Source organism: Phyllobates terribilis, unplaced genomic scaffold (assembly GCF_046119375.1).
Source record: "Phyllobates terribilis strain yellow unplaced genomic scaffold, ASM4611937v1 Scaffold_376__1_contigs__length_1858288, whole genome shotgun sequence".
Classification (NCBI taxonomy): Eukaryota; Metazoa; Chordata; class Amphibia; order Anura; family Dendrobatidae; genus Phyllobates; species Phyllobates terribilis.
In genome coordinates this window covers 1,677,643-1,696,245 of record NW_027363136.1, presented here as the reverse complement: position 1 = coordinate 1,696,245, position 18,603 = coordinate 1,677,643, and the positions used below count along the sequence as shown (strand labels likewise).

The window sequence follows — 18,603 nt, the reverse complement described above, 5'->3', positions numbered from 1 at the left end:
CAGGGAATGTTGAATGCTACTTTTAACTTTTATAAGCATCTTTTTAGTAAAAAGTGTATAGATGAGTCCTTTTTATCTGATGCTCTTAATGATCTCGATTTTAAGTTAAATTTTACAGACCAGGAGTTTTTAGAACGCGATATTGTTTTAGAGGAATTATTTTATGTTTTTAAAAGTTTCTCTAAGGGTAAAGCACCTGGGTGTGACGGACTACCTGTAGAATTTTACCTTACTTTTTGGGACATTTTAAAAGAGGACCTTTTTATGCTTTTTAAAGAAGTTTATATTTCTGAACAGTTGCCATTTTCGTGGAGGAGAGGAGTGGTGTCTTTGATATATAAAAAAGGTGATCGCAGTGCTCTAGCGAATTGGAGACCCATAACTCTCCTAAATGTTGATTACAAGGTACTTGCTAAGGTGGTTGCTGACCGGCTCAGGAGTGTCATTGCCAAACTGATCCGGCCTGAGCAGGTATGTAGTGTACCAGGCAGAAGTATTTCAGAGGTTTTAAACGTATTAAGGGATGTAATTTGGTATTCCAGAGACCGGGGTCAAAATGTAGCTCTTTTAGCCCTAGATTTTGAAAAAGCTTTCGATAGAGTCTCTCATAGATTTCTTTTTAGAGTTTTAAAAAGAATGGGTATCCCTAATATGCTTTTAAATTGTATTAAGATTTTATATAAAAATTGTTTTAGTCAAATTTCTCTTAATGGCTTTTTAACAGATGGAGTTCCCCTTGAGTCCGGAGTGAAGCAGGGATGCCCCTTGTCGCCCATCCTGTTCATCTGCGCCATGGAGCCCCTGCTGAGCGCAATAAGAAAAGACAAAGTGATTAGAGGGGTTCCTGTTCCTGGCGGAGGTGGCAGTGATGTGAGAGTCTTTGGCTACATGGATGACGTGACGGTTGTGTGCGTGGACCCTGCTTCCCTCCGGAGGGCGGTGTTGCGCATTGAATTTTTTTCCCAGGCATCCGGTTTGAAACTTAATTTAAATAAATCTGAATGTCTGACTTTGGGATCCTGGGACACCGCCCAACTCCCGCAGCTCACTATAAAACGAGACAATGTAAAAATTCTTGGAGTTGTTTTTAACGAGGAGAATGTGGGAACTCAAAGCTGGGAGAATGTCATAGAAAAAATGTCAAAGAAAATATCATTTTGGGGTTTGAGGTCCCTAACAATGGAGGGGAAAATTTTAATTATAAAATCAGTGTTGTTACCCCTCATACTGTATATAGCTATGGTGTACCCCCCCTCTGATGTTTTAATTAAAAAAATGACTAGGATGATCTTTATGTTTTTATGGAACTCCAAAATGGAAAAATTAAGGCGAGAAATAATGAGGAAGAATAAAATGAACGGCGGAAGGGATGTCCCCGACTTACATATTTATTTGTATTTAAATTATTTCTGATTTTGTTTCAAACATTTTAATGGTAATAGTGCGCTAAGTTATTTTTTAAAATATACTTGTGGGATGATTTTTAAAAGATGGTTTAAGTTGTCGTTGAATTCCCCTGTTTTACTATGCCCCCCCAAACACCAAGCAATCTTAGAAAAGACTGTTCGATTTTATAGCCTTGGTGATTTTAATATGGACATTTTTAAAGACCGCAAGAAGCTTTTATCTTTTTTGAGGAGGAATGAAGATGTGACCCCCATAGTAAATTTCTCAGAAGAGAGATCGAAGCAAGTTTGGAAGAATGTCTTCGGGAAATTCTTAGCAAATGGACATAAGGACATCGCATGGATGGTGGTCCACCAGTGCCTCCCCACCAGAGAGTTTCAACACAGGAGAGGCCTGGTGGCCAGAGCAAAATGCCCCAGAGACTCATGTGTTTATGACGAAACCACCTTGCACCTTATGTGGAATTGCCCATTTGCACAGGAACTTTGGCACAAAGTTGGGATTCTTTTAAAATGGACTTGCGGTTTAAGAGATTTTAACCATGAATATGTTTTATATGGCCTTTTTAAATGTCCGACTCCTCAACAGTATTGTATATGTTGGTGTATGATTAACTGTTTTAAAGACGCCCTTTGGAAGGCACGCAATATTTTACTTTTTAAACGTGATGCTATTTCTGTGAAGGATTGTCTTAAAATTGCTTTTAGCCAGATGTATATTTATTACTTGAGGGATGTCAAATGTATTGGGAGAAGGGATGCCAATCGTATATGGGGTTTTTATGGGTGGAATTCTGTGTTTTAATAATGTACTGTTTGTGTTGTTGTTTTTGATTGTAAACCATCTTTTACGCACTTAATAAAATATGTTGAAACCTGATCTGTTCTTATCAGTTTAATATCTGATACGTCCCCTATCTGGGGACCATATATTAAATGGATTTTTAGAACAGGGAGATGGAAAAAGAGCTTGCTCTGTCCACTCCACGCATTGACCTGGTATTGCAGTATCTCCAGGACCGGTGCACCCCTTCTTTAATGCAGTTTCTAAAATCAGAAAGAATTGAATTCAATGTTTTTTGTTCATTTTGCTTGTTTGTCGGATTTTGGGATGGACTCTTTGGCTTTGCTTTTCTTCTCCTCATTGGATTTTTCATGTTCAAAGTTGCAGAAGCCAGATTACAAGCTCATTTTGGTTCAACTTCAGCAACTGTGCATTGCATTGCCATGTAATGTGATGCAATGCTATCTTTCTAGCTCTCCCTTTTTACTTCCTTTTGGATAAACAGACATATTAGGCAAGCATTTTGGAGCTTTCACCTAAATAACTACAGGTGGTGAGATAAGCTGCACAATATAATTGACCTTTCAGTATATTGTTGCACACACACCATCTATTTAGCAAATGCCCTTGTTATCAACAGCAGCCTTTTAAACTCACCTGAGCTAACAGGTATGTGCGCTGGTTACTCTGCTGCGCTTAAAATTTCTTTTTTGGTTTGCTACAATGCCTTTTCTGAAACGTTGTCTCCTTCTGCTGGAACACTGACTTCTTTCATTTAATGCCTGCAGACTATAAAAGAGAACCCAACCCAAAAAGTTTGGTTGATTAGTCTGTGGCATTCTGTTAAACTGTTGCTTATGGCGGTCTCTGTGAGCTTCTCAGCGACATTCAGCCAGCCAGGTATCCTGCCTGCAGTAGATGGAATGTGGCAATGGAACGCTGGCTGCGCGTGTCATAACAGGCTCTGAGCCTTTATATACCTGTGCACAGCAGCAGCCACCTTCAGTCTGCTGCTGGACAGCCAGCAGCAGCAGCAGCAGGAGAGGTATGTAATCAGGAGCCCTCCTGCTAAGGGTAGACAGCTGCTCGTTCCACCCCACCCCCCGCCTTAATTGGTTCTCCTCCCTTCCAACGGTGTTGAGGCGGGTGGGAACAGCAGGGGGTGAAGGTGCTGTGTTTAAAGAGGTGGAGTTATGCAGATCTAAAACGCGTGGATTGCAGCAGCAGCAAGCCGAAAAGTGCAGGCATGTAAGGGATCTAGAGGTTGACAACATGTCTTCTTAACGGGAGTCCAGGAGCTCATCTCCACAAATGGACTTTTCAGGATCCTTGGGTGGCTCCGTAGTTTGAAACCAATTCTGGTTATCGCTTCTCGGCCTTTTGGCTAAGATCAAGTGTAGTATCTGTTCTTATCAGTTTAATATCTGATACGTCCCCTATCTGGGGACCATATATTAAATGGATTTTTAGAACAGGGAGATGGAAAAAGAGCTTGCTCTGTCCACTCCACGCATTGACCTGGTATTGCAGTATCTCCAGGACCGGTGCACCCCTTCTTTAATGCAGTTTCTAAAATCAGAAAGAATTGAATTCAATGTTTTTTGTTCATTTTGCTTGTTTGTCGGATTTTGGGATGGACTCTTTGGCTTTGCTTTTCTTCTCCTCATTGGATTTTTCATGTTCAAAGTTGCAGAAGCCAGATTACAAGCTCATTTTGGTTCAACTTCAGCAACTGTGCATTGCATTGCCATGTAATGTGATGCAATGCTATCTTTCTAGCTCTCCCTTTTTACTTCCTTTTGGATAAACAGACATATTAGGCAAGCATTTTGGAGCTTTCACCTAAATAACTACAGGTGGTGAGATAAGCTGCACAATATAATTGACCTTTCAGTATATTGTTGCACACACACCATCTATTTAGCAAATGCCCTTGTTATCAACAGCAGCCTTTTAAACTCACCTGAGCTAACAGGTATGTGCGCTGGTTACTCTGCTGCGCTTAAAATTTCTTTTTTGGTTTGCTACAATGCCTTTTCTGAAACGTTGTCTCCTTCTGCTGGAACACTGACTTCTTTCATTTAATGCCTGCAGACTATAAAAGAGAACCCAACCCAAAAAGTTTGGTTGATTAGTCTGTGGCATTCTGTTAAACTGTTGCTTATGGCGGTCTCTGTGAGCTTCTCAGCGACATTCAGCCAGCCAGGTATCCTGCCTGCAGTAGATGGAATGTGGCAATGGAACGCTGGCTGCGCGTGTCATAATAGGCTCTGAGCCTTTATATACCTGTGCACAGCAGCAGCCACCTTCAGTCTGCTGCTGGACAGCCAGCAGCAGCAGCAGCAGCAGCAGGAGAGGTATGTAATCAGGAGCCCTCCTGCTAAGGGTAGACAGCTGCTCGTTCCACCCCACCCCCCGCCTTAATTGGTTCTCCTCCCTTCCAATGGTGTTGAGGCGGGTGGGAACAGCAGGGGGTGAAGGTGCTGTGTTTAAAGAGGTGGAGTTATGCAGATCTAAAACGCGTGGATTGCAGCAGCAGCAAGCCGAAAAGTGCAGGCATGTAAGGGATCTAGAGGTTGACAACATGTCTTCTTAACGGGAGTCCAGGAGCTCATCTCCACAAATGGACTTTTCAGGATCCTTGGGTGGCTCCGTAGTGTGAAACCAATTCTGGTTATCGCTTCTCGGCCTTTTGGCTAAGATCAAGTGCAGTATCTGTTCTTATCAGTTTAATATCTGATACGTCCCCTATCTGGGGACCATATATTAAATGGATTTTTAGAACAGGGAGATGGAAAAAGAGCTTGCTCTGTCCACTCCACGCATTGACCTGGTATTGCAGTATCTCCAGGACCGGTGCACCCCTTCTTTAATGCAGTTTCTAAAATCAGAAAGAATTGAATTCAATGTTTTTTGTTCATTTTGCTTGTTTGTCGGATTTTGGGATGGACTCTTTGGCTTTGCTTTTCTTCTCCTCATTGGATTTTTCATGTTCAAAGTTGCAGAAGCCAGATTACAAGCTCATTTTGGTTCAACTTCAGCAACTGTGCATTGCATTGCCATGTAATGTGATGCAATGCTATCTTTCTAGCTCTCCCTTTTTACTTCCTTTTGGATAAACAGACATATTAGGCAAGCATTTTGGAGCTTTCACCTAAATAACTACAGGTGGTGAGATAAGCTGCACAATATAATTGACCTTTCAGTATATTGTTGCACACACACCATCTATTTAGCAAATGCCCTTGTTATCAACAGCAGCCTTTTAAACTCACCTGAGCTAACAGGTATGTGCGCTGGTTACTCTGCTGCGCTTAAAATTTCTTTTTTGGTTTGCTACAATGCCTTTTCTGAAACGTTGTCTCCTTCTGCTGGAACACTGACTTCTTTCATTTAATGCCTGCAGACTATAAAAGAGAACCCAACCCAAAAAGTTTGGTTGATTAGTCTGTGGCATTCTGTTAAACTGTTGCTTATGGCGGTCTCTGTGAGCTTCTCAGCGACATTCAGCCAGCCAGGTATCCTGCCTGCAGTAGATGGAATGTGGCAATGGAACGCTGGCTGCGCGTGTCATAATAGGCTCTGAGCCTTTATATACCTGTGCACAGCAGCAGCCACCTTCAGTCTGCTGCTGGACAGCCAGCAGCAGCAGCAGCAGGAGAGGTATGTAATCAGGAGCCCTCCTGCTAAGGGTAGACAGCTGCTCGTTCCACCCCACCCCCCGCCTTAATTGGTTCTCCTCCCTTCCAACGGTGTTGAGGCGGGTGGGAACAGCAGGGGGTGAAGGTGCTGTGTTTAAAGAGGTGGAGTTATGCAGATCTAAAACGCGTGGATTGCAGCAGCAGCAAGCCGAAAAGTGCAGGCATGTAAGGGATCTAGAGGTTGACAACATGTCTTCTTAACGGGAGTCCAGGAGCTCATCTCCACAAATGGACTTTTCAGGATCCTTGGGTGGCTCCGTAGTTTGAAACCAATTCTGGTTATCGCTTCTCGGCCTTTTGGCTAAGATCAAGTGTAGTATCTGTTCTTATCAGTTTAATATCTGATACGTCCCCTATCTGGGGACCATATATTAAATGGATTTTTAGAACAGGGAGATGGAAAAAGAGCTTGCTCTGTCCACTCCACGCATTGACCTGGTATTGCAGTATCTCCAGGACCGGTGCACCCCTTCTTTAATGCAGTTTCTAAAATCAGAAAGAATTGAATTCAATGTTTTTTGTTCATTTTGCTTGTTTGTCGGATTTTGGGATGGACTCTTTGGCTTTGCTTTTCTTCTCCTCATTGGATTTTTCATGTTCAAAGTTGCAGAAGCCAGATTACAAGCTCATTTTGGTTCAACTTCAGCAACTGTGCATTGCATTGCCATGTAATGTGATGCAATGCTATCTTTCTAGCTCTCCCTTTTTACTTCCTTTTGGATAAACAGACATATTAGGCAAGCATTTTGGAGCTTTCACCTAAATAACTACAGGTGGTGAGATAAGCTGCACAATATAATTGACCTTTCAGTATATTGTTGCACACACACCATCTATTTAGCAAATGCCCTTGTTATCAACAGCAGCCTTTTAAACTCACCTGAGCTAACAGGTATGTGCGCTGGTTACTCTGCTGCGCTTAAAATTTCTTTTTTGGTTTGCTACAATGCCTTTTCTGAAACGTTGTCTCCTTCTGCTGGAACACTGACTTCTTTCATTTAATGCCTGCAGACTATAAAAGAGAACCCAACCCAAAAAGTTTGGTTGATTAGTCTGTGGCATTCTGTTAAACTGTTGCTTATGGCGGTCTCTGTGAGCTTCTCAGCGACATTCAGCCAGCCAGGTATCCTGCCTGCAGTAGATGGAATGTGGCAATGGAACGCTGGCTGCGCGTGTCATAATAGGCTCTGAGCCTTTATATACCTGTGCACAGCAGCAGCCACCTTCAGTCTGCTGCTGGACAGCCAGCAGCAGCAGTAGCAGGAGAGGTATGTAATCAGGAGCCCTCTTGCTAAGGGTAGACAGCTGCTCGTTCCACCCCACCCCCCGCCTTAATTGGTTCTCCTCCCTTCCAACGGTGTTGAGGCGGGTGGGAACAGCAGGGGGTGAAGGTGCTGTGTTTAAAGAGGTGGAGTTATGCAGATCTAAAACGCGTGGATTGCAGCAGCAGCAAGCCGAAAAGTGCAGGCATGTAAGGGATCTAGAGGTTGACAACATGTCTTCTTAACGGGAGTCCAGGAGCTCATCTCCACAAATGGACTTTTCAGGATCCTTGGGTGGCTCCGTAGTTTGAAACCAATTCTGGTTATCGCTTCTCGGCCTTTTGGCTAAGATCAAGTGTAGTATCTGTTCTTATCAGTTTAATATCTGATACGTCCCCTATCTGGGGACCATATATTAAATGGATTTTTAGAACAGGGAGATGGAAAAAGAGCTTGCTCTGTCCACTCCACGCATTGACCTGGTATTGCAGTATCTCCAGGACCGGTGCACCCCTTCTTTAATGCAGTTTCTAAAATCAGAAAGAATTGAATTCAATGTTTTTTGTTCATTTTGCTTGTTTGTCGGATTTTGGGATGGACTCTTTGGCTTTGCTTTTCTTCTCCTCATTGGATTTTTCATGTTCAAAGTTGCAGAAGCCAGATTACAAGCTCATTTTGGTTCAACTTCAGCAACTGTGCATTGCATTGCCATGTAATGTGATGCAATGCTATCTTTCTAGCTCTCCCTTTTTACTTCCTTTTGGATAAACAGACATATTAGGCAAGCATTTTGGAGCTTTCACCTAAATAACTACAGGTGGTGAGATAAGCTGCACAATATAATTGACCTTTCAGTATATTGTTGCACACACACCATCTATTTAGCAAATGCCCTTGTTATCAACAGCAGCCTTTTAAACTCACCTGAGCTAACAGGTATGTGCGCTGGTTACTCTGCTGCGCTTAAAATTTCTTTTTTGGTTTGCTACAATGCCTTTTCTGAAACGTTGTCTCCTTCTGCTGGAACACTGACTTCTTTCATTTAATGCCTGCAGACTATAAAAGAGAACCCAACCCAAAAAGTTTGGTTGATTAGTCTGTGGCATTCTGTTAAACTGTTGCTTATGGCGGTCTCTGTGAGCTTCTCAGCGACATTCAGCCAGCCAGGTATCCTGCCTGCAGTAGATGGAATGTGGCAATGGAACGCTGGCTGCGCGTGTCATAATAGGCTCTGAGCCTTTATATACCTGTGCACAGCAGCAGCCACCTTCAGTCTGCTGCTGGACAGCCAGCAGCAGCAGCAGCAGGAGAGGTATGTAATCAGGAGCCCTCCTGCTAAGGGTAGACAGCTGCTCGTTCCACCCCACCCCCCGCCTTAATTGGTTCTCCTCCCTTCCAACGGTGTTGAGGCGGGTGGGAACAGCAGGGGGTGAAGGTGCTGTGTTTAAAGAGGTGGAGTTATGCAGATCTAAAACGCGTGGATTGCAGCAGCAGCAAGCCGAAAAGTGCAGGCATGTAAGGGATCTAGAGGTTGACAACATGTCTTCTTAACGGGAGTCCAGGAGCTCATCTCCACAAATGGACTTTTCAGGATCCTTGGGTGGCTCCGTAGTTTGAAACCAATTCTGGTTATCGCTTCTCGGCCTTTTGGCTAAGATCAAGTGTAGTATCTGTTCTTATCAGTTTAATATCTGATATGTCCCCTATCTGGGGACCATATATTAAATGGATTTTTAGAACAGGGAGATGGAAAAAGAGCTTGCTCTGTCCACTCCACGCATTAACCTGGTATTGCAGTATCTCCAGGACCGGTGCACCCCTTCTTTAATGCAGTTTCTAAAATCAGAAAGAATTGAATTCAATGTTTTTTGTTCATTTTGCTTGTTTGTCGGATTTTGGGATGGACTCTTTGGCTTTGCTTTTCTTCTCCTCATTGGATTTTTCATGTTCAAAGTTGCAGAAGCCAGATTACAAGCTCATTTTGGTTCAACTTCAGCAACTGTGCATTGCATTGCCATGTAATGTGATGCAATGCTATCTTTCTAGCTCTCCCTTTTTACTTCCTTTTGGATAAACAGACATATTAGGCAAGCATTTTGGAGCTTTCACCTAAATAACTACAGGTGGTGAGATAAGCTGCACAATATAATTGACCTTTCAGTATATTGTTGCACACACACCATCTATTTAGCAAATGCCCTTGTTATCAACAGCAGCCTTTTAAACTCACCTGAGCTAACAGGTATGTGCGCTGGTTACTCTGCTGCGCTTAAAATTTCTTTTTTGGTTTGCTACAATGCCTTTTCTGAAACGTTGTCTCCTTCTGCTGGGACACTGACTTCTTTCATTTAATGCCTGCAGACTATAAAAGAGAACCCAACCCAAAAAGTTTGGTTGATTAGTCTGTGGCATTCTGTTAAACTGTTGCTTATGGCGGTCTCTGTGAGCTTCTCAGCGACATTCAGCCAGCCAGGTATCCTGCCTGCAGTAGATGGAATGTGGCAATGGAACGCTGGCTGCGCGTGTCATAATAGGCTCTGAGCCTTTATATACCTGTGCACAGCAGCAGCCACCTTCAGTCTGCTGCTGGACAGCCAGCAGCAGCAGCAGGAGAGGTATGTAATCAGGAGCCCTCCTGCTAAGGGTAGACAGCTGCTCGTTCCACCCCACCCCCCGCCTTAATTGGTTCTCCTCCCTTCCAACGGTGTTGAGGCGGGTGGGAACAGCAGGGGGTGAAGGTGCTGTGTTTAAAGAGGTGGAGTTATGCAGATCTAAAACGCGTGGATTGCAGCAGCAGCAAGCCGAAAAGTGCAGGCATGTAAGGGATCTAGAGGTTGACAACATGTCTTCTTAACGGGAGTCCAGGAGCTCATCTCCACAAATGGACTTTTCAGGATCCTTGGGTGGCTCCGTAGTTTGAAACCAATTCTGGTTATCGCTTCTCGGCCTTTTGGCTAAGATCAAGTGTAGTATCTGTTCTTATCAGTTTAATATCTGATACGTCCCCTATCTGGGGACCATATATTAAATGGATTTTTAGAACAGGGAGATGGAAAAAGAGCTTGCTCTGTCCACTCCACGCATTGACCTGGTATTGCAGTATCTCCAGGACCGGTGCACCCCTTCTTTAATGCAGTTTCTAAAATCAGAAAGAATTGAATTCAATGTTTTTTGTTCATTTTGCTTGTTTGTCGGATTTTGGGATGGACTCTTTGGCTTTGCTTTTCTTCTCCTCATTGGATTTTTCATGTTCAAAGTTGCAGAAGCCAGATTACAAGCTCATTTTGGTTCAACTTCAGCAACTGTGCATTGCATTGCCATGTAATGTGATGCAATGCTATCTTTCTAGCTCTCCCTTTTTACTTCCTTTTGGATAAACAGACATATTAGGCAAGCATTTTGGAGCTTTCACCTAAATAACTACAGGTGGTGAGATAAGCTGCACAATATAATTGACCTTTCAGTATATTGTTGCACACACACCATCTATTTAGCAAATGCCCTTGTTATCAACAGCAGCCTTTTAAACTCACCTGAGCTAACAGGTATGTGCGCTGGTTACTCTGCTGCGCTTAAAATTTCTTTTTTGGTTTGCTACAATGCCTTTTCTGAAACGTTGTCTCCTTCTGCTGGAACACTGACTTCTTTCATTTAATGCCTGCAGACTATAAAAGAGAACCCAACCCAAAAAGTTTGGTTGATTAGTCTGTGGCATTCTGTTAAACTGTTGCTTATGGCGGTCTCTGTGAGCTTCTCAGCGACATTCAGCCAGCCAGGTATCCTGCCTGCAGTAGATGGAATGTGGCAATGGAACGCTGGCTGCGCGTGTCATAATAGGCTCTGAGCCTTTATATACCTGTGCACAGCAGCAGCCACCTTCAGTCTGCTGCTGGACAGCCAGCAGCAGCAGCAGCAGCAGCAGGAGAGGTATGTAATCAGGAGCCCTCCTGCTAAGGGTAGACAGCTGCTCGTTCCACCCCACCCCCCGCCTTAATTGGTTCTCCTCCCTTCCAATGGTGTTGAGGCGGGTGGGAACAGCAGGGGGTGAAGGTGCTGTGTTTAAAGAGGTGGAGTTATGCAGATCTAAAACGCGTGGATTGCAGCAGCAGCAAGCCGAAAAGTGCAGGCATGTAAGGGATCTAGAGGTTGACAACATGTCTTCTTAACGGGAGTCCAGGAGCTCATCTCCACAAATGGACTTTTCAGGATCCTTGGGTGGCTCCGTAGTGTGAAACCAATTCTGGTTATCGCTTCTCGGCCTTTTGGCTAAGATCAAGTGCAGTATCTGTTCTTATCAGTTTAATATCTGATACGTCCCCTATCTGGGGACCATATATTAAATGGATTTTTAGAACAGGGAGATGGAAAAAGAGCTTGCTCTGTCCACTCCACGCATTGACCTGGTATTGCAGTATCTCCAGGACCGGTGCACCCCTTCTTTAATGCAGTTTCTAAAATCAGAAAGAATTGAATTCAATGTTTTTTGTTCATTTTGCTTGTTTGTCGGATTTTGGGATGGACTCTTTGGCTTTGCTTTTCTTCTCCTCATTGGATTTTTCATGTTCAAAGTTGCAGAAGCCAGATTACAAGCTCATTTTGGTTCAACTTCAGCAACTGTGCATTGCATTGCCATGTAATGTGATGCAATGCTATCTTTCTAGCTCTCCCTTTTTACTTCCTTTTGGATAAACAGACATATTAGGCAAGCATTTTGGAGCTTTCACCTAAATAACTACAGGTGGTGAGATAAGCTGCACAATATAATTGACCTTTCAGTATATTGTTGCACACACACCATCTATTTAGCAAATGCCCTTGTTATCAACAGCAGCCTTTTAAACTCACCTGAGCTAACAGGTATGTGCGCTGGTTACTCTGCTGCGCTTAAAATTTCTTTTTTGGTTTGCTACAATGCCTTTTCTGAAACGTTGTCTCCTTCTGCTGGAACACTGACTTCTTTCATTTAATGCCTGCAGACTATAAAAGAGAACCCAACCCAAAAAGTTTGGTTGATTAGTCTGTGGCATTTTGTTAAACTGTTGCTTATGGCGGTCTCTGTGAGCTTCTCAGCGACATTCAGCCAGCCAGGTATCCTGCCTGCAGTAGATGGAATGTGGCAATGGAACGCTGGCTGCGCGTGTCATAATAGGCTCTGAGCCTTTATATACCTGTGCACAGCAGCAGCCACCTTCAGTCTGCTGCTGGACAGCCAGCAGCAGCAGTAGCAGGAGAGGTATGTAATCAGGAGCCCTCTTGCTAAGGGTAGACAGCTGCTCGTTCCACCCCACCCCCCGCCTTAATTGGTTCTCCTCCCTTCCAACGGTGTTGAGGCGGGTGGGAACAGCAGGGGGTGAAGGTGCTGTGTTTAAAGAGGTGGAGTTATGCAGATCTAAAACGCGTGGATTGCAGCAGCAGCAAGCCGAAAAGTGCAGGCATGTAAGGGATCTAGAGGTTGACAACATGTCTTCTTAACGGGAGTCCAGGAGCTCATCTCCACAAATGGACTTTTCAGGATCCTTGGGTGGCTCCGTAGTTTGAAACCAATTCTGGTTATCGCTTCTCGGCCTTTTGGCTAAGATCAAGTGTAGTATCTGTTCTTATCAGTTTAATATCTGATACGTCCCCTATCTGGGGACCATATATTAAATGGATTTTTAGAACAGGGAGATGGAAAAAGAGCTTGCTCTGTCCACTCCACGCATTGACCTGGTATTGCAGTATCTCCAGGACCGGTGCACCCCTTCTTTAATGCAGTTTCTAAAATCAGAAAGAATTGAATTCAATGTTTTTTGTTCATTTTGCTTGTTTGTCGGATTTTGGGATGGACTCTTTGGCTTTGCTTTTCTTCTCCTCATTGGATTTTTCATGTTCAAAGTTGCAGAAGCCAGATTACAAGCTCATTTTGGTTCAACTTCAGCAACTGTGCATTGCATTGCCATGTAATGTGATGCAATGCTATCTTTCTAGCTCTCCCTTTTTACTTCCTTTTGGATAAACAGACATATTAGGCAAGCATTTTGGAGCTTTCACCTAAATAACTACAGGTGGTGAGATAAGCTGCACAATATAATTGACCTTTCAGTATATTGTTGCACACACACCATCTATTTAGCAAATGCCCTTGTTATCAACAGCAGCCTTTTAAACTCACCTGAGCTAACAGGTATGTGCGCTGGTTACTCTGCTGCGCTTAAAATTTCTTTTTTGGTTTGCTACAATGCCTTTTCTGAAACGTTGTCTCCTTCTGCTGGAACACTGACTTCTTTCATTTAATGCCTGCAGACTATAAAAGAGAACCCAACCCAAAAAGTTTGGTTGATTAGTCTGTGGCATTCTGTTAAACTGTTGCTTATGGCGGTCTCTGTGAGCTTCTCAGCGACATTCAGCCAGCCAGGTATCCTGCCTGCAGTAGATGGAATGTGGCAATGGAACGCTGGCTGCGCGTGTCATAATAGGCTCTGAGCCTTTATATACCTGTGCACAGCAGCAGCCACCTTCAGTCTGCTGCTGGACAGCCAGCAGCAGCAGCAGCAGGAGAGGTATGTAATCAGGAGCCCTCCTGCTAAGGGTAGACAGCTGCTCGTTCCACCCCACCCCCCGCCTTAATTGGTTCTCCTCCCTTCCAACGGTGTTGAGGCGGGTGGGAACAGCAGGGGGTGAAGGTGCTGTGTTTAAAGAGGTGGAGTTATGCAGATCTAAAACGCGTGGATTGCAGCAGCAGCAAGCCGAAAAGTGCAGGCATGTAAGGGATCTAGAGGTTGACAACATGTCTTCTTAACGGGAGTCCAGGAGCTCATCTCCACAAATGGACTTTTCAGGATCCTTGGGTGGCTCCGTAGTTTGAAACCAATTCTGGTTATCGCTTCTCGGCCTTTTGGCTAAGATCAAGTGCAGTGATCTAGCGGTTGCTGCCTTGGTCTTGACTGGGAGGTGCTTGGGGTACCCGGCTCCTTGGCCTGGGGGGATCGCTACACTCATCGGTGGAGCTAAACCCCCCTGCTGCTATTAGGGAGTCGGATTAGTCCCTGGGCAACGAGAGGCGATCACCTTGTCACCACACATAGCTGTGGGGGGCAACTGTCGCCACACATAGCTGTGGTGGCAACATTTGGAGGATTAAAAGGAAAAACGGAAGGAAAACGGATTGTTGAGATGGAGTTTTGGAAAAAGAAGAGATGCTTACGTTTTTTTGTGAAACGGGAGACGGAAGAAACTTTTTTGGAAGAAAAATGGATTCTGGAAATTTTGAGGAAACATGAAGTTTTGGAGAAGGATATCTACTGTATGCAAGAAATAAAGCAAGGTAAAGTTTGTGATGTGACTCTAGTTTCTGAGGAAAAGTGCATTCATTTTTTCAAATGCTGGAGTGAAGAGGATTCTGGGAAAATTGGAGTAAGTGCATCATTCATGGGGAAACCGAAGAGTGTGATAATTTACATGGACAATCCGTTTGTGGAAATAGAGGAGATAATGGTTTTTTTGGAATCTAAATGTAAGATGGTAAAGTTTCAGAAATTATACAGGAACAAAGTTGGTATTTGGAACGGAAAGAGACGTTTTTTGGTGTGGACAACAGGAGAAGAAAATTTGCATAATGGGAGGATTATGGTAAACGGGAGTTCTGGGTATTGTTACATGGAAAGCAGCAAAGGAACTTTTGAAAAGAACTTTGGAGGACAAAAGGAAGATATTGGTGATAAAATGAAGAAGGAAGTTGATGCGATAATTATAGAGGAGAATAAGCAGGGAAAAGAAGTTGAAAGTTTAAAGGTGAAGAAAAAGGTAACGGTACAGGAAAATTGTGGATCAAGGAAAGTATCTGGTGAAAAGAAAGAAGTAAAAGAGGAAAAGGGTAAAGTGTTGGAGAAGGTGGTGACTTTCAGAGATGATGAGGAAGAGTATGATTGGGAACAGATGCGGTTAGAGCATGAGGAGGAAGAAAAGAAGTTAAGGGGTTTTGTTGGGAGGAAAGTAAAAGGGAAAAAGGGGATATTTAGTTTGGGAAACCGGGTGAAGTAATGTCAGTTGTGATTTGTTTGGAAACTGTTGAAACTGTAAAGGAATTGTTATGTTTAACTTTATATATATTAATTCAAATGAAAAAATATAAATATAATATCTAAACACGATGATGGAACTAAAATCTTGAGTTTAGTGATATATGATTTAAGATTATAAAACTTAATTTCTGAGTGTTTGGAAATGAAAAAAAAAAAAAAAAAAAAAAATCTGTTCTTATCAGTTTAATATCTGATATGTCCCCTATCTGGGGACCATATATTAAATGGATTTTTAGAACAGGGAGATGGAAAAAGAGCTTGCTCTGTCCACTCCACGCATTAACCTGGTATTGCAGTATCTCCAGGACCGGTGCACCCCTTCTTTAATGCAGTTTCTAAAATCAGAAAGAATTGAATTCAATGTTTTTTGTTCATTTTGCTTGTTTGTCGGATTTTGGGATGGACTCTTTGGCTTTGCTTTTCTTCTCCTCATTGGATTTTTCATGTTCAAAGTTGCAGAAGCCAGATTACAAGCTCATTTTGGTTCAACTTCAGCAACTGTGCATTGCATTGCCATGTAATGTGATGCAATGCTATCTTTCTAGCTCTCCCTTTTTACTTCCTTTTGGATAAACAGACATATTAGGCAAGCATTTTGGAGCTTTCACCTAAATAACTACAGGTGGTGAGATAAGCTGCACAATATAATTGACCTTTCAGTATATTGTTGCACACACACCATCTATTTAGCAAATGCCCTTGTTATCAACAGCAGCCTTTTAAACTCACCTGAGCTAACAGGTATGTGCGCTGGTTACTCTGCTGCGCTTAAAATTTCTTTTTTGGTTTGCTACAATGCCTTTTCTGAAACGTTGTCTCCTTCTGCTGGGACACTGACTTCTTTCATTTAATGCCTGCAGACTATAAAAGAGAACCCAACCCAAAAAGTTTGGTTGATTAGTCTGTGGCATTCTGTTAAACTGTTGCTTATGGCGGTCTCTGTGAGCTTCTCAGCGACATTCAGCCAGCCAGGTATCCTGCCTGCAGTAGATGGAATGTGGCAATGGAACGCTGGCTGCGCGTGTCATAATAGGCTCTGAGCCTTTATATACCTGTGCACAGCAGCAGCCACCTTCAGTCTGCTGCTGGACAGCCAGCAGCAGCAGCAGGAGAGGTATGTAATCAGGAGCCCTCCTGCTAAGGGTAGACAGCTGCTCGTTCCACCCCACCCCCCGCCTTAATTGGTTCTCCTCCCTTCCAACGGTGTTGAGGCGGGTGGGAACAGCAGGGGGTGAAGGTGCTGTGTTTAAAGAGGTGGAGTTATGCAGATCTAAAACGCGTGGATTGCAGCAGCAGCAAGCCGAAAAGTGCAGGCATGTAAGGGATCTAGAGGTTGACAACATGTCTTCTTAACGGGAGTCCAGGAGCTCATCTTCACAAATGGACTTTTCAGGATCCTTGGGTGGCTCCGTAGTTTGAAACCAATTCTGGTTATCGCTTCTCGGCCTTTTGGCTAAGATCAAGTGTAGTATCTGTTCTTATCAGTTTAATATCTGATACGTCCCCTATCTGGGGACCATATATTAAATGGATTTTTAGAACAGGGAGATGGAAAAAGAGCTTGCTCTGTCCACTCCACGCATTGACCTGGTATTGCAGTATCTCCAGGACCGGTGCACCCCTTCTTTAATGCAGTTTCTAAAATCAGAAAGAATTGAATTCAATGTTTTTTGTTCATTTTGCTTGTTTGTCGGATTTTGGGATGGACTCTTTGGCTTTGCTTTTCTTCTCCTCATTGGATTTTTCATGTTCAAAGTTGCAGAAGCCAGATTACAAGCTCATTTTGGTTCAACTTCAGCAACTGTGCATTGCATTGCCATGTAATGTGATGCAATGCTATCTTTCTAGCTCTCCCTTTTTACTTCCTTTTGGATAAACAGACATATTAGGCAAGCATTTTGGAGCTTTCACCTAAATAACTACAGGTGGTGAGATAAGCTGCACAATATAATTGACCTTTCAGTATATTGTTGCACACACACCATCTATTTAGCAAATGCCCTTGTTATCAACAGCAGCCTTTTAAACTCACCTGAGCTAACAGGTATGTGCGCTGGTTACTCTGCTGCGCTTAAAATTTCTTTTTTGGTTTGCTACAATGCCTTTTCTGAAACGTTGTCTCCTTCTGCTGGAACACTGACTTCTTTCATTTAATGCCTGCAGACTATAAAAGAGAACCCAACCCAAAAAGTTTGGTTGATTAGTCTGTGGCATTCTGTTAAACTGTTGCTTATGGCGGTCTCTGTGAGCTTCTCAGCGACATTCAGCCAGCCAGGTATCCTGCCTGCAGTAGATGGAATGTGGCAATGGAAAGCTGGCTGCGCGTGTCATAATAGGCTCTGAGCCTTTATATACCTGTGCACAGCAGCAGCCACCTTCAGTCTGCTGCTGGACAGCCAGCAGCAGCAGCAGCAGGAGAGGTATGTAATCAGGAGCCCTCCTGCTAAGGGTAGACAGCTGCTCGTTCCACCCCACCCCCCGCCTTAATTGGTTCTCCTCCCTTCCAACGGTGTTGAGGCGGGTGGGAACAGCAGGGGGTGAAGGTGCTGTGTTTAAAGAGGTGGAGTTATGCAGATCTAAAACGCGTGGATTGCAGCAGCAGCAAGCCGAAAAGTGCAGGCATGTAAGGGATCTAGAGGTTGACAACATGTCTTCTTAACGGGAGTCCAGGAGCTCATCTCCACAAATGGACTTTTCAGGATCCTTGGGTGGCTCCGTAGTTTGAAACCAATTCTGGTTATCGCTTCTCGGCCTTTTGGCTAAGATCAAGTGTAGTATCTGTTCTTATCAGTTTAATATCTGATACGTCCCCTATCTGGGGACCATATATTAAATGGATTTTTAGAACAGGGAGATGGAAAAAGAGCTTGCTCTGTCCACTCCACGCATTGACCTGGTATTGCAGTATCTCCAGGACCGGTGCACCCCTTCTTTAATGCAGTTTCTAAAATCAGAAAGAATTGAATTCAATGTTTTTTGTTCATTTTGCTTGTTTGTCGGATTTTGGGATGGACTCTTTGGCTTTGCTTTTCTTCTCCTCATTGGATTTTTCATGTTCAAAGTTGCAGAAGCCAGATTACAAGCTCATTTTGGTTCAACTTCAGCAACTGTGCATTGCATTGCCATGTAATGTGATGCAATGCTATCTTTCTAGCTCTCCCTTTTTACTTCCTTTTGGATAAACAGACATATTAGGCAAGCATTTTGGAGCTTTCACCTAAATAACTACAGGTGGTGAGATAAGCTGCACAATATAATTGACCTTTCAGTATATTGTTGCACACACACCATCTATTTAGCAAATGCCCTTGTTATCAACAGCAGCCTTTTAAACTCACCTGAGCTAACAGGTATGTGCGCTGGTTACTCTGCTGCGCTTAAAATTTCTTT

The 18,603-nt window shown here is 43.4% G+C and overlaps 12 non-coding genes across 12 annotated transcripts; all 12 read left to right on the top strand.

Moving 5' to 3' along the window:
* The first annotated feature begins 2,249 nt into the window (after positions 1-2,249).
* On the top strand, positions 2,250-2,439 carry LOC141223476 (U2 spliceosomal RNA). Its single transcript, XR_012291094.1, has one exon. It is a non-coding gene; the product is annotated as a U2 spliceosomal RNA (small nuclear RNA).
* Positions 2,440-3,554: 1,115 nt separating this feature from the next.
* Positions 3,555-3,745, top strand: LOC141223313 (U2 spliceosomal RNA). The gene has a single exon (XR_012290943.1). It is a non-coding gene; the product is annotated as a U2 spliceosomal RNA (small nuclear RNA).
* A 1,121-nt stretch (positions 3,746-4,866) lies between these two features.
* On the top strand, positions 4,867-5,057 carry LOC141223401 (U2 spliceosomal RNA). Its single transcript, XR_012291029.1, has one exon. It is a non-coding gene; the product is annotated as a U2 spliceosomal RNA (small nuclear RNA).
* Positions 5,058-6,172: 1,115 nt separating this feature from the next.
* Positions 6,173-6,363, top strand: LOC141223310 (U2 spliceosomal RNA). Its single transcript, XR_012290941.1, has one exon. It is a non-coding gene; the product is annotated as a U2 spliceosomal RNA (small nuclear RNA).
* Positions 6,364-7,478: 1,115 nt separating this feature from the next.
* LOC141223309 (U2 spliceosomal RNA) lies at positions 7,479-7,669 on the top strand. The gene has a single exon (XR_012290940.1). It is a non-coding gene; the product is annotated as a U2 spliceosomal RNA (small nuclear RNA).
* Positions 7,670-8,784: 1,115 nt separating this feature from the next.
* Positions 8,785-8,975, top strand: LOC141223389 (U2 spliceosomal RNA). The gene has a single exon (XR_012291017.1). It is a non-coding gene; the product is annotated as a U2 spliceosomal RNA (small nuclear RNA).
* Positions 8,976-10,087: 1,112 nt separating this feature from the next.
* LOC141223308 (U2 spliceosomal RNA) lies at positions 10,088-10,278 on the top strand. The gene has a single exon (XR_012290939.1). It is a non-coding gene; the product is annotated as a U2 spliceosomal RNA (small nuclear RNA).
* Positions 10,279-11,399: 1,121 nt separating this feature from the next.
* LOC141223400 (U2 spliceosomal RNA) lies at positions 11,400-11,590 on the top strand. The gene has a single exon (XR_012291028.1). It is a non-coding gene; the product is annotated as a U2 spliceosomal RNA (small nuclear RNA).
* Positions 11,591-12,705: 1,115 nt separating this feature from the next.
* LOC141223307 (U2 spliceosomal RNA) lies at positions 12,706-12,896 on the top strand. Its single transcript, XR_012290938.1, has one exon. It is a non-coding gene; the product is annotated as a U2 spliceosomal RNA (small nuclear RNA).
* Positions 12,897-15,334: 2,438 nt separating this feature from the next.
* On the top strand, positions 15,335-15,534 carry LOC141223512 (U2 spliceosomal RNA). Its single transcript, XR_012291116.1, has one exon. It is a non-coding gene; the product is annotated as a U2 spliceosomal RNA (small nuclear RNA).
* A 1,112-nt stretch (positions 15,535-16,646) lies between these two features.
* LOC141223306 (U2 spliceosomal RNA) lies at positions 16,647-16,837 on the top strand. Its single transcript, XR_012290937.1, has one exon. It is a non-coding gene; the product is annotated as a U2 spliceosomal RNA (small nuclear RNA).
* A 1,115-nt stretch (positions 16,838-17,952) lies between these two features.
* On the top strand, positions 17,953-18,143 carry LOC141223305 (U2 spliceosomal RNA). The gene has a single exon (XR_012290936.1). It is a non-coding gene; the product is annotated as a U2 spliceosomal RNA (small nuclear RNA).
* Positions 18,144-18,603: the final 460 nt, after the last annotated feature.